We start from the raw sequence: 14,497 nt of genomic DNA, 5'->3' as shown, positions 1-14,497 counted from the left end.
AGCTGCTTAAGTGGCCAAAGCAGCATTAAAAAAAAAAAAAAAAGTACTGGTAAAGCTGCAAATGAAAAGTGCTTGTACGCAAGATATACCCCTGTTTGTTCCCTGTACAATGCAATCATTTAAACAGCTGGCCTCTTTTGTAACATGGTAATTTTATAGACATCATTTCTTTATGTGCCTAAAGAGGCCTTTTTTTTTCTTTTTTTCTCCTTTGCCTATTGTGTGTTGTATGTGCATGTGAGTATGTTTTGGATCAGCATGTGTAACTGCCATGGCCATTCCTCCTGCAGGAAGTCCAGTCTCTGTCCCAGTGTATTACAATAACACTCCATGCTGATGATCGTCGGAATCCTGTGTTCAATTCAGAAGCAAAGTCAAAATGAGTGACAATTGAAGAGAAACCAGCCTGGAATGATTTGAAGAGCTGGGTAAGCCTAAAGATGAAAAAAAAAAAAAAAAAGGGGGGGGGGGGGAATCCTGCTGCAGAGGAGCAATTGTACTTTTGTGTATGAATCTATAAAAAAAATCTCCTCTGAATTCTTTACTTTGAGAGCTTAGATAGCTTCAATTAAATTCAGTCTGGACATCTAAAAATAAAGTTGATAACAGACAGAAGTGTAGGCTTACTTCTGCCATGGAAAACTGTCTTTCTTCCAAACTGTATGGTAGCACTCATTTCTGAACTTAATCTTATTCTTAATTGGCAGAGGACTGATGTAAAATTCTATTTGGCTCTTTTTTGTGTGTGCCTAAATTGCAGGAAAGTGTGATTCAAAATCTGTCTTATGATTCTGGCTACCAGTCATGCAAACAAAGGGCCCTGCTAGCGCTCCTGCTCACCCGCCTGAGGCTTGCTGACAGCGATGCGCCCTGGGTCCGACTGCATCGCCGTCAGAATGCAGCCAGTGCTGGTTAACTTTGTTCTGGAAAGCAGCCTTAGGTCCCCCAATTTAAGTGTACACATTGCACTTCCCACAACTGGAACAGCAGTTGCTTGGCCATCACAACCAATAAATTAAAAATTGACACGGGGGAAAAACCGTAACAATCCAAAATAAGAGCAACTGGAGAGATCTGCGCTGATATTACTAACTGAGAAGTTTCAAGCCTATATCTAGTGACTCAACTGTAAATTACCACATGTGTTTTAAAGAATCTGCAGTTTGTTTTCCTCTGCTTCCCTATCTCAAAAAGTAGTAATATGATATGAATTACTACTCCCTTTTGAACTCATGGTTACATGATCCCAGAACACAGAAGATACACGATACCTCATATATTTATGTATCATTTTACTGCGCAGATCTGGTGGTACACAGGATGCAGCCTGCATCATCTACTTGTGTTGCCATACCATAATTCATAGTAACATCACTGGTCAGTGAGCTCAACTGTACTATAAGTGCTGGGACTGCCATCAAGTCAGCATGAGATGAAAAAAAGAGTAGCTGAGCATATAGAAAAGTATTCATACAAACAGACCACTCAATGGCACAAATGAGTATCATATACTAAAAATATTTATAATAAATATTGTGACAGAATCGTTTTGAAAATAGAAAAGGGACACAATCTTCTAATTCTGAAAATGATCATTAAGCAATTAATGTTTTCTCCATCTCTGGTCTAAAATGTAAGTTCTCCTTCAGAAGCGATTATACATTATGATTGTAGATTTACTTTTCTCTCTAGGAACAAGAAAGGATGTGCAACTTACCAGTTTAACACATGTTCAATGATGTAACAGAAAACTGACTGAAGGAGTAAGGTAAGCTTTAAAATCAGAGTGGGAACAATTTTTTTTTTCCCTATAAGCACAATTAATAATGTAGAGTATATTTGTGAGATAAATTTATAAACCCCTCACACTGTTTTCTCAGTTTTTTTCAGTTTTCTCAGCTGATCATTCAACCTTTATGTTTGCCTATAGTCAATCTCATGTTTAAGTTACTGGAATTCACAGCTAGAGGTTTCATACTCTGGAAGAGTCCCTTATTTATGGAGGGCAAAAACCAATGCTCCTGTTGCTCAGATTTTTCAAAAGGTTTTTTTGTGTGTGTTTTTTCTTGATGCACAGCTGCGGTTCCGGAACTCCCATAATTTCATAGTGTCTTTATGGTAACTTTCAAGGCATCCTGAAACTCAGTTGCATGCTAATAGAATTTAACTGAATTTGTACTTGCCAAAATCAGTATGCATGGTTAACAACTTCTTGAAGCTGAGATTAGCTAAAGCTTGAAATACAATGTCTACCAGAGCATCAGATTTCTATCATGACCATGCATTAGGAAAAACTCCCAGATTTAAGTTTCATGGTGTAATAAGGATGTTTGTGTTAAGTTAGGTGCTGTTGCAGAGAGCAGTTCTGCATTGATTGGACCTTGAGAGCACTTAGGTACATGGGGATCAATTTGGAAAGGTAATCCATGGCCTGATCAGCAAAAGATTAAAATATTTGGAATAAAATTCTACTTGGGCACAGCAAAATGAGGAATGGAAATTACAGCAATATACTCCCACTTTTTATAGTTTATTCATTTATCCATTTACTCATCTTGACCACTGTGCTTATGAAAGCAAAATGTAGTTTGCTTTTATGCATACCTTGCTGTATCTAAATGCTTATTTCTCAGTGGTTATAGTATGTATTTAGGGATATGATCCAATAGCTACTGAAATCAAAAGCTAAGTCTGCATTGCTCTCCAGCTTATTTGAAATAGGTCCAGATCAGGAAAATAAGTGATACGTTCAGCGTTTCTGAGCGAAGTAACATGCGTCAATTAACTGTGCCACAGTTAGTTCCTGGCAGCGTCTTTGCAAAGTGATTGCCAGTCGCTTTTCATATGAATGAAATTAAGACCTTCAGGGTGGAAAGGCATGTACAATCCTTAGCTGTTTTATATGAAAAAACTTCTTTGTCATACGAGGCACAATAGCAAAGAAACAGGGTGTTAGAAGTGACATTTCTGTGCTAGAGCTCTAAGTATGTGTATATGGTACACTCAAGCATAGCCAGCAGCAGAACACACCGTTATTTGGATGAATCCCTTGGCAAAGTGATAACCTATGGAGAAAGGACAAGCAAGTTTGCTTTCTTGGGGTGAAGCTAGGGTGGACATAATCACAATGTAGGTGAGGGATGATAGTACAGCCTTTAATGTGCAGAGGATTAAAGCATGAGGTGGGTAAGCATAAACGTGAATTTCTAAATTTGTTTGGTAAGCCAGATGTGCATTTAGAGGAAGCAGAAATTTGAGTCAATAAACCCTAAATGGAAGGCAGACCTGTCTGCCATGATAAGGTAGCCATTAGGCCCATGAGTGTCACTACAGTAATTAGAATATACTGAGAAATCTGACTGGCTTTTTCGCATGATGGGAGCACTGCCAACTGCTTTTGGTATTGGCTGATAGCAACAGGAACAAGCTGACAACACCTGTTCTAAATTCTTTACCAGCAAGAGAAGACGCTTTTCAGTGGGTTTGTCCTTTAGCATCTCCCCTTTCTTTTCCAGTGTCTTAAGCACATTGTAAGCAAACAAACAGCAATGGTATTTTTAAGGCTTAGTTGTGCTAGACATTGTTCAAGCTCACCTAAGAAGAGGTGCCATATATAAATTGCATTCTTCACGTGTGAGCTTCCCCTCGACATTGCATTTGCCATCAAGTTTTGGTGAGTTTTCAAAGCAATGCTAGTCTATTCTGATGTTTTTCATAAGCACTGGCAAAGGGGTTTACTATCCTGTCTCTTTCCTCTGGAGTTTCAGCTTGCTTGAAACATAAAAAAAAGATTATTTGGAGTAGATCAATATTCCCCTAAGATGTAAATGCCTCAGTTTTTATAAGTGAAGCAAGATTTGGCCTGGCCAGTACTCTAATGTTAGATCTCAAAGGATATCTCAGGGGCTGCAGAAATTGTAATGAGGAATCAATAACCAGAACAAATCTCTCACGAGCTGGATGAAGCCTCTCAGAGTGTGTGTCTTTGTATGACTGGACATAGTTTTCTGCAGATGCGATGCAAAATGGAGGAACTCAGGAAAGTCATGTGGCAGTTTCAGTGCTGGGCAGGACTGTAAGTTTTATCCCAGAGGTGAGACTGTGCTGTCAGTAGTAATATTCTTCCTGCATAAATTGCCATTGGAGGAAATGCTCTCCTTTTCTCACCCTTCATAGCTGGTACACATTGTTCCCTTTTATTGTTTAAGCAGAGGCTGCATGTCACCATAGGTACACCTGAATTACAGTTTCGATTAAAGCGAGTGATGTTTATACAGTGTTTGGGGGTTAAATGAGCATTTTCAAGTCCTACAAATGTAGGCAGAGCATTTTGCTCTCTCCCACACTGTTCTTGGATGTGAACAAGATGAGCTTTGTGTCCACTTGATAGCTTTATTAAAAAAATGAGTCAAGATTATGCTGCTGGACCACCATAGTCAGCTGTCTTGTCTCTCAGGGCATGAGGAACTATGTCTGTATATATATATATATATATGTATAAAAGGGGGTATTTTTTGTACCACCCTAAATTGAACGGTTCTCAGGTGTTTTGCCAGGTTGGAGATCCAGGGCAAGTTGAATCTGCAGCTGAATGCTGAGTGTGTATATTTATAAGGCAAGCAGGAATCCAGTTGTATTTATTAATAATTGGAGATACACAGAAAGTCTGCAAATGGCTTGATATTCATAAAACCTTAAGAAAAGTTCAGATGCTGCATACTGGGTTGTTACAATTCCGTTACTGTAAGGGCCTTCTGCTTTTTTCTCTAAGCTATTGTTATTCTGTGTTAATTAAAACGCAGACAATTAAGTATATAAAAGTACACTCGAGCTTCTGTGCACATCCAGCTGAAAACAGAGCCAAATGACCAGAAACAGGCTAATGGAGTTACAAACTTTGCTTCCCAATAATGAATTTCATACTCAGTCATTCTACTCCAGTTACAAAGTGACATTTAAATTATGCTGCTGTTTCTCCTACAGGCTTCTGACAGGGTGTTTTCAGTAAGAAAATTAAATGGGTTACAAGGCACTTAAAGGCAAAACTTAAAAGTGGTATCTTAATGTGTTTGATTCCTAAATGAAATGTTAGCTCTGTGTGTGCATATGATTTTACCATGAATGTGACATGTAAAACTGACAGTACATCTCATCAAATCTTCAGTGCGCTAACTTGCATCCTTTAAATGCTGGCCTTGTGACAATTCCTGTTGAACCCACACAACAGAATTAGTCATGTGGAGAGGGCAACCGCTGGCAAAAGAAACAAAAAAGATAAGGCATGAGCAGCTAACTTAGCATTGTCACAGGTAAAAGACAGCAATGAATCACAGGCAACTGCAAAACCATCAGGAGAAGAGCCAGTAATGAAGGTGATTCAACTGTAATGTCAGGCTCTCTCGAGGAGACAGCATGCACATGGGTAGAGAAGTGGAGAAGAAAACAGGTGAAGGCTAATTTTTGATGTTGAAAAGAAAGCTTTATCTTCCTTGTGTGAGGCCCCAGTTTAGAAAAGGTATTTATCTATGAGGTTAACTTCGTCAGCTCCACTAACTGCACTCCAGTGAGAGATAAGAAGATAATTAAAATTACCACCATGCTTAATCAACTTGCCAGCATAGGGATACTCTCTTGAATTGGGGCACAATTAAATTAAGCTTAACTTCTTCCAAATATATGCAAGAAGTAGACATCTGGCAAAGTCTAGCTGAAAACGCACAGAGCTGCATTAAGACAATCTCCAAGGACAAAGGAAATGGAAAGTGAAAGGGTATTACAGAGCAAGACTTCTGCCAAGTCTTTTAATTTTTGTTTTGCAATGCAGACTACCAGTCACAAAAATACTGGTGATTTCACTACTTTATTGCTAAATCGCTGGTGATTTCACTCATTTACCCATATATACATACATATATATGAAAATGTATGCATGTACACTAATGTACATGATTTTATAATAAGCGTCTCTAATTGCTGTGTTTTACTATAGTTTATAACTGTAATTAAAAGGTCTAAAAAGGATATAAAAGAAAGTAGACTAATTGAGCTAATCAGCGACAAGAGCAAGGCCCTCCTGGCCTTGAAATCTATAGCTCCATGAAAGGGAGTCTCTGAATATTTGCTGAATCTAAGAGTATTAATAACCAGCAGTTACAGTTCTGTCTGTCTACAAGGGGCACCGAAGAACTAATTTTAACAACATGCCCAGAAGGTAATAGCAGAATCTCTGTTAATCCTACTGAATCAGAGTTGAGAAGACCTCTTAAACCACAGCTGGAACTAGTCTCAGCCAGATTATATGCTGCAAATTCCTGATTCCTACTCTCTGGGCATGAGCTATAAACTCACTGAAGACAGAAAGGCTGCCTTTCAGATCAGGGCTCATAAAAATAGTGTGAATGGCAGTTGTGATCTCACACTCTGGAAAGTCAGAATGCTTTAAAAATAATCTAAAATCATGGAAGAAAATAATTATATTTTCTTATTTTTCTCTACAGTAGAAACCTTGAAGGACCTTTTCAAATGGGAAGCCTGCATTTCAGAAGTGTTTTAAAGAGTACGGTCACTCACCAAAAGCAGAAACCTAGGACCCATCAAGCACTTTTTAAGGATAAATATAATTGAAAATATCTCACAAAGGCATCAACCAATTCCTTTTACTTAACTATGTGAAGAAAGGTAATAATTCTCTTTTTCTTCCCCCTAAACTGTAAAAGTAGAGTTCATTAGGTATGCTTTTTTTGCTTTTCTGTGCCTCTTTATGTAATTTGCTGTTTCATACATGGGGGGAAAGTTATAAAAGTACTGATGGTTTGAAGGAATGACTTGTTAATTTATTCCTTAGTCAGGTATCATCTGAATGCTCTGGAACTGCACTAAGTCTCCTGAATTCCCAGTCTCCCTATATGGCTTGTTCTAGCCTGGCCACAATGCCTGAGCAGTAGAATGTAATTTAGAGAGCTCTACTTTCAGGAAATCATCCTCCTTTTGCAACAGGTCCCTCCTCTTCCTGGGATCTGACTGTTGATCTTGCCTTTGTTTTCCATTTCACATATAAAATATAAGATTTTACAAAATAGTTTGGTGTATCAGTTGTTAGTTTTCAGCCCAAACGCATGGTATCTTCAAATATGGCAGCGGTCAGTCCTTTCTCAAGTCATTAATTTAATACTTGGTTCTAAAGGCAAATTAAAAGGGGGGTTTATACCTGAATTCTTGTCTGCAGTCCTGAATGAAATGTGTCAAAATCCACTTGACTTCACTAGACAATCAGGCCGTGCTTAATCCAGTATTTTATACTATAGCTTTTTTTTTTTTTCTACCTTTATAACATTTCCATGATAGCCAAGCACCAGTTCAGCAGGTGATGAACCTTACTCTGCTCTTTATCGGTCTCCCTGGCTGTTTGGCTGTACAGAGGCTGACAAGAGGCAGGACAGCTCGTGCCAGCGCCTGGTTCAGGTTAACTGCCACAGCTTCCATATCTCAGGCCTCCCACATGACCTCTGAGGGTGCCTACCTAGAGCCGAATGCTTGGAATGCAGACAGTTCCTGCCAGTTAGGATAAAAAATCTGGAACCAATGAGGAGTAAAAAACTTAGGCTCTTGACATACATGCATGATTAAGTTTGTATATGAATGCAAACCCAGAAATATTTCACACACAGGGTCTCTACAGACCTGACATTGTCCCTGGAGGTATTTAAAAGATGTGTAGACACTGTGCCTAGGGACATGGTTTAGCAGTTGTTAGATCTTTGGAATCAATGATCTTAAACAGCTTTTCCAATCTAAATGGTTCTATGATTCTATGACATGAGACACTTAGAAAGTATGAGTTGATTTGAATGTAATCGTATGTTGGGAAAGAAACAGTATTATTGAAAACCTTCAGTTGAGTCTGGCAGTTAATCTAAACAGAAGAAAATACCAGCATCCAAAAATCTTAGACCATAAAAAAGCCACTGATCATCCTGGCAAGCTGGTCAAGTATGACTGGGAAATAAACCACTGAAACACTCTCCATGTTTCTGTAAGGGGAGACAGAGCAATTCAGCACCTGAAGCTCCTATTCAGGCAGAATTTGCTACTAATACCAGTTCTTACACCAGATCTCATCAGGCTTGACTTGAAGGAAGTTGTAGGCTTGAAGCCACAAAGTTCAGTATTAGAAAGGTAGCTTCTGTGGAGGGGGAGAAAGCAAAAATCAAATTGTCATCTGAAATTTTACTCTTTAAGTCATGAACACATTCAAACACATTCTTTTGAAAAGTTAAACAAGTGATTAGGAAGTTATCATCAAACATGTCTATGCTGGACTACCTCCCGACAGAAAAAACGGTGCTTTCATTAACAGTAATCCCAGAAAACCACTCATTTTTATTTTCTTCCAACAAAGAACTGTGCTTGTGAGGTAAAGAACATTCTAATATCCCCATCATCTGTTCCCATTTCCTTTCAAACTGAAAAGAGTATCTCTTCATTTCTCTGTTGTGTGCAGCTACTCTTTTACAACAGTGGGTTGTGAAACCAGAGCTTCCACTGACACAGGATCAGAGACAGGCTTAAGATTTTAGAGGTGGTTCTGAAGTCCTGAGAAATCCTTCACAAGCTGTATGCTTTTAGCCGTGCTGAATTGCTACTGTCTCCAGATCTAATCTTTCCAGCAGCTGATTTTCCCTTTATCCTGTGTGACCAGACTTCTCCCACAGGAGAAATTATGGTTCCAACTTTCCTAAAATTCCATCATTCTTATTACCCACAGTGGCACAAAAATGGGTCACCCTTTGAATCCTGTTTACACACTAACTTCACAAACTTATTCATTGCTTTTATCATGCAGATGGTTGTATGTAAGAAAACATATTTGTTAGATGTAAATTTTAGCTGCTTGGGGTCCCTGTCTCTATGAAGCATCTAGCCTAATGTCACCACAGGACAACATTTATGTTTTCATTTAAAAATAAAGTAGGCAGATGGGACTTCTCTCATCCATAGAGTAGTAAATTAAAAACAAAAGTAATGATTTTTTTTAAATGCTGTACTCTGCTGGGATGAGAATTTGGCATTATGACATCTGGTCTAATTTGAGTATTCCAGTAGCTGCTGTACAGTATTTACTAAAACACGGAAATGAAGCCTGCTAATATTATTTTTGCATAATCCCTGTGAACATGCACACCAAAAGTCTGTGCTTACCCATCTCTCAGCAAAATAAAAAAAAAAACCAAAACAGTAGAGACAGTTAATTTCATGGCATATGTCAAGTATTAATCACTGGAGTTGAAATGTTATCATAAAAAAGTCCACTTTAGATTATCTGTCCCTGAAAATAATGGAAAAGAGAAGCGGAAAAGAGAGAGCAGTCTCCCAATTTTATTGCAGAAAATTTATTCCCAAATAAACTTTTTCTCAGTAACATCTAGGACTCAAATTTTCTCTGAATCTTCCAACCATTTAGGCAAGTTATTAAGATTCCACTGAATATTCAAAATGTTTCTTCAATTAGGTAGAGACCTTATGATGCCAAGAAACTATCAATATTAACTTAATTTTTGTCTTTTGATTATGAGCTATTAAAACTTGTCATCTTTAACAAGACACAAAGCATGACTAGTAAATGATTAAACAATTTTCAAGAGTTCAACATAAGATACCACAGATATACCACCAAATTGAAATGCCTCTTCTACCTCAATACAAAATCCAAGTAAACACACTAAATAAATGGGCAGGCTGCAGTTCCCAGGAAATAATGCCTTCTGCTCTACTATGGAATAAAAAAGTTCTCACTCGTAAGTCATTGACTCTAATTTGGCCAAAAAATTGTCTGCTGAAAACTGCTGCAGATGCTAGCTGGTCTCAGACCAAGTATTACCAAGAAAAGCCATCTAGCAGATACATTACTGGATAAACATTGAAGAACTGAGCTCCATCCCTTGCTTGACTGCTGGTTGAACTGCTGGTAAGTCACAGCTCTGCTATTTCCATAAAATGCCTAGGATTCTCCACCTGTAATGAAGGAATACGGTTGTTAGTAATACTTCTGAATCATATTTACATGGTGCTTTTAAAAAAACCTAAAGGTAGTGTGATTTTTTGGGGCGTGGGGGTGGTTTTTTGGGCAAGTAACTAGTTCAACTGACAGTGAGAGAATGCATTTGTCTCTCACCCTTCGGGTTTCAGTTTGGAACCGAGAGTCACAAGCGCTGAGGTCAGTAGGAATGCCATGACCTTCCAGACATGATGGATGACTTCCAGCTCCATACGCCCCACTGCCTTTGCATGAGCACTACAGATACTTACAAAGGAGACATTCTCTTAAACTTTTCAGTAAAACACTTTTGGCAAATCCAGCCAAAATACAAGCTCTTTTTATATACTTACTTTACATTTTTAGGGAAAAATAACACTGTATCAACCTGAGAAGTGCTTTTTTTTCAGTAACGTTGTACTGGGGCCCCGTAAGCATTTACCTTCTGCCTCTAGCTATGGAGAATGAACAGTTAATAATACTAACTGATACGAGAAAACAGCAAGCCTTGTGTTTATTCAAAGGTTATGCAATTACTTCAGTTGGTATTTCTGTTCTGTGACAATAACGATACAATATTTTACACAAATATAATTATGAATATTGTGAGTGCTGATTATTTAAGGAATTGTACCGAGAGAAGAAAAAAGTCTTATTTGGTCTTTAGTGTCATACAAAATTGCTGTGCAAGAGGAAATACGAATAAATATACTACATCGTCTTACGTGGGTAATCCCACATGCCTAGTAACCCTGGAACCGGGGTTCTGTGCAGGTACAGGGCAACAGCAAAATTTATGCAGTTTTAGAATTTAGACCCTAATATGGAAAAGGAGCTTTCTTCCTGAATCAGCCAGCATGCCTGTACTTTCACTGGTGGTAGCTAGTATATAATGCTCAAAGGACTTTGAGCCACCTTCTTTCCAGGTACCTAACCATATTCCATATTAGTACTGGTTGAAACAAAACTTTTTCCATGAAGAATTCAGCACAAAGAAATCTTAAGATTTTTTTTTGCTTTTGCTTTTTGCTTTTCAGTCTAGCTCTTACGGTGGGAATAAAGAACTGGAGTCCAAAACCAAGCATGGACAGAGGGCCATTTAAAGTACCCATTTGGAAATTTGAAGGATCAGGTATGTCTTAAATAACACCTCCTTCTGTGTAGTTAAGGTAGGGGGAAAAGGAAGGGAAGGGAAACCTTCATTGAGGGTTTCTTTTGAAAAAATAAGGAAAATTTCCTTCTTTTAGACAGATGGCAAAAAGTATATGTTTCCTCTTTTACCCTTATTTATCTCAGTAGATAAACTACTCACTGAAGAGGAAGGGTACTTCAGTTCACAGTTTCTTCCATCCAGGGAATTGAAATTTAAATTTAAATCCTTATCTGTCTTTCTGGAGAGTGCTTCATCACCACTGTATGTTGCAGCATGTATGTATCTGTAAGTAAGAGAAAGAGCATTCTTCTCAGTATTTTTAGGGAAGCAATTTATTTTGCATGACACACTAATTAGGGAGCAGATGCACTTCTTTACAGTCTAATCTCATGGTTAGGACACTCTCCTGTGATGAGGAAAAATGTTGGTTCAGATTCTGTAAAACATGAGAAGTAATTCAAAACAGATCTGCACTCTGCTGCCTTCTGAAAATGGATATCAAGAGTTACCACTGATAATCACTATTGTATTCTTCTAGTACCACATTCTAAAGTTCTTACAAAATTTTAAAGTTCTCAGGAAATTAAACCCAAGAATTTTGTGCTGGAACAGTTTTGTTCTTTAGCAGTAATGGAGAAAATAGAATCTGTTCTTTGCAACATGTGGATTCCCATGTGGGCTCCAGAAATGTATTTCATTGTCTTTAGGGCAAGAACTAATTCAGAGAAAGGCTCTTTTATTTGCCACCTATGAATCTTAACCTTGACCTAGAAAGTCTATCCTCACTGTTGCATGAGGGGCAATTAAACTTCTGTGAAGCAAAACCTCCCTACCATAGCAAAGTATGTCAAGCGTATCAGAGCTCAAACCTCCAACCTCATTTTATTCCCTTTAAATGCACCAAGCTGCCTCACATTAATTTGAATAAACTGAGAACAACGGCATTTAATAGGTTTGAGAAACCTGAAAGTTCCTTCAATCTGTTTTGGGTTGTTAAGAGTTGCTGAGGGGAGAGCAGGTTTCTAAAATAAGTAAGACATAGATTTCCAAAACGAGACACGGAGCTCAGACATTTAACTGAACAACATCAGTCTGAGAAGTTACTGTGCACCAACTGCATCTCGTAGCTGTTGGTAATGGCTCGTGTGCTCACTAACAGCCTGCCCTGCTTGTGAGCTAAAACAACTTGGGGAAAAGCTCAGAGTACCAGACTGTTGCATTTCACTTGGGGATGGAGGCAGGCTAGAGTGCACACTAACTGGTCTATCACGGCAGCTCAGCTGACTGGAAGTAATTAAGCTTCTATTAGCAAGTGGCTAAAACACTGGTCATTGCTGTCCCTTCACAGACTCAAAGAAGGCGGGAAGAACACCCAACCAGAGCACATACCGTTGAACGAATCATAGTCAGACAGCTCACTGATTTCTTATATAATGCAAAGATGCTTTTAAAATTCAAGGGGATCCATGGATCCTCAGATTCAGGCTGTGCATGAAGGAACACAACAAAAAATCTCTGATACTCTGTTTTTTGTTAGCATTGTCTGACCCCAATAAAGGTTTGCATGTCTCCAACAAATGCAGTAATCATTGTTTTGCTGAGATCTATGCTTAAATATGCCTTCTTTTCTTATGTACCCAAATGAAGTGCATCCAGAAGCCCCTTTTATCTTACATCCTTGAAAATGAGAAAGTTTACAACAGGAAAGAGGATCCTTGATTCTGAAAATGACATGTAACTCAGCTTACAGTTTTTCTAGTAAAATCAATGCTTCTAGAATGCTGGATCCCAGGGTTTTACAATTCTGCATTGATCTCGTTCACCCTGTTTCCCATGAGAGCCTTTCTGAAATACTGCTGTTGAGTAACACGCTTGCTAGTATGAAGGGGACAGAGGAGTAACCTTTGCTGCTTAAGTAAAATGCAAAATGACATAAAGCATCCAATTCAGCCTCCTTCAGGGTGTTTAAGACACAGAACTCATTTTTCTGGATGAAAAGCAGACAGTGACACTGCCAGCAGCAACTGTGTCAGCTCAGGTTCTCCCAGCAGGAGGGCCATACAGGGTGGCTGAAGAGGGAAACACAACAGATGCCACAAATGGAAGTGCTCATTTAGAGCCAACGTTTAACTAGACAAAATGAGCTATAGGCATAAGGAAGTTAACAGTGACTCTTCAAAACATAACAAATGCAACTGATCAATAATGAAAAGTATAAAACAATTAAGATCTGTTTGAACTGGGGGTCCCAGCCTGCATCCAGAGCATCTGCATCTAGCTGTGGGTGAATAATGAATGCCTTGGTTTGGTATCTTCACAACAAAAACACAGAAGAGAAAAATTAAAACGCAGTTTAGGGAAGTATGACAGAGAAATGTTTTGAGCAGAAAAACCTTTTCTCCCAAAATACCTTTAAAAAATTATATATTCATTACATTGTATGTCATATTGTTCAATCAAAATGTTTTGTATCCTATTTTATATTTATCCCCATTAAAACAGTTTTCCTGTTGTGCCTGTTTTTAAAGGAAAAATGGTACTTAGCAGTTTTTAGGAACACAAATATCAGATTGAGCTAGATATGTTTTTGAAAAAAAAGGAATTTTTAAGAGATGCACAATATAAAATACATTATTTCTAAGTAGACTATGTTAACATTTTATACAGCTTAGTGCAAAGATGACCATTACAGGCAAGTACTTACATCATACTATATCCATTGAAAAATCAGAAATTAATTTTAATGAAAGACAAAATATTAAACCACCAGAGTTATTAAATATTTAGAACATAACTGCTTTGTAGTGGTTATGATCAACTAAAATAAAATTAATCACATTTTTTCAAAGTAATGTAGATATATCTGGATGCTCCTCAAGCCATTAAAATACGAGTGATGGCTATTGATAAATTTAGCATTTTCCCATCACTTAGAATTGGAATGAGGGTGTGAGGAAAGCTGGTTTTGTTAACTTGTGACCAATTAGTAAAGCAGTGCCTGCCATGATCTGTAGATCATCAAAAAAATGATTAGGAGGGTTACAGTGACTTTGTTTCTCTGTATAAAGAAGTGATCATTTCCACTGCCTACCACAGAAACAAAAAATTACCTACAAACCCTGCTTACTATTTAAAGGAAGGGAAAATACATGAATTGCTAACTACAGTTAAGAGGAAGTTTGGGTTTGGTTTTTTTTTCAATGATGACATTCTGTCTGTCTACTTATAAAAGTGGCAGATACTTCATGGTTTGGTTGTAATCCATCATTACGTATCATTTTATAATGTGTTCTATCATAATAGCTTTTAGC

The 14,497-nt window shown here is 38.0% G+C and overlaps 1 long non-coding RNA gene across 2 annotated transcripts in view; it reads right to left on the bottom strand.

Annotated features, from left to right (window-relative positions):
* Positions 1 to 475: 475 nt before the first annotated feature.
* Positions 476 to 14,497, bottom strand: part of LOC119157601 — a 77,009-nt gene continuing 62,987 nt past the window's right edge. Inside the window, exons 3-5 of one of the 2 annotated variants that reach the window (XR_005107595.1) lie at positions 11,346 to 11,469; positions 9,907 to 10,011; positions 476 to 5,253 (exon numbers count right to left, since the gene is read on the bottom strand). This is a non-coding gene — a long non-coding RNA (uncharacterized LOC119157601). Of the gene's footprint in view, positions 5,254 to 9,304; positions 10,012 to 11,345; positions 11,470 to 14,497 lie in introns of those variants that run through there. The other variant, XR_005107594.1, reaches the window with a different exon arrangement.

The sequence above is a fragment of the Falco rusticolus genome, chromosome 15 (assembly GCF_015220075.1).
Source record: "Falco rusticolus isolate bFalRus1 chromosome 15, bFalRus1.pri, whole genome shotgun sequence".
Taxonomy (NCBI): Eukaryota; Metazoa; Chordata; class Aves; order Falconiformes; family Falconidae; genus Falco; species Falco rusticolus.
Note: the sequence above shows the minus strand (reverse complement) of the source record. Positions and strands in the feature narration are given on the sequence as shown.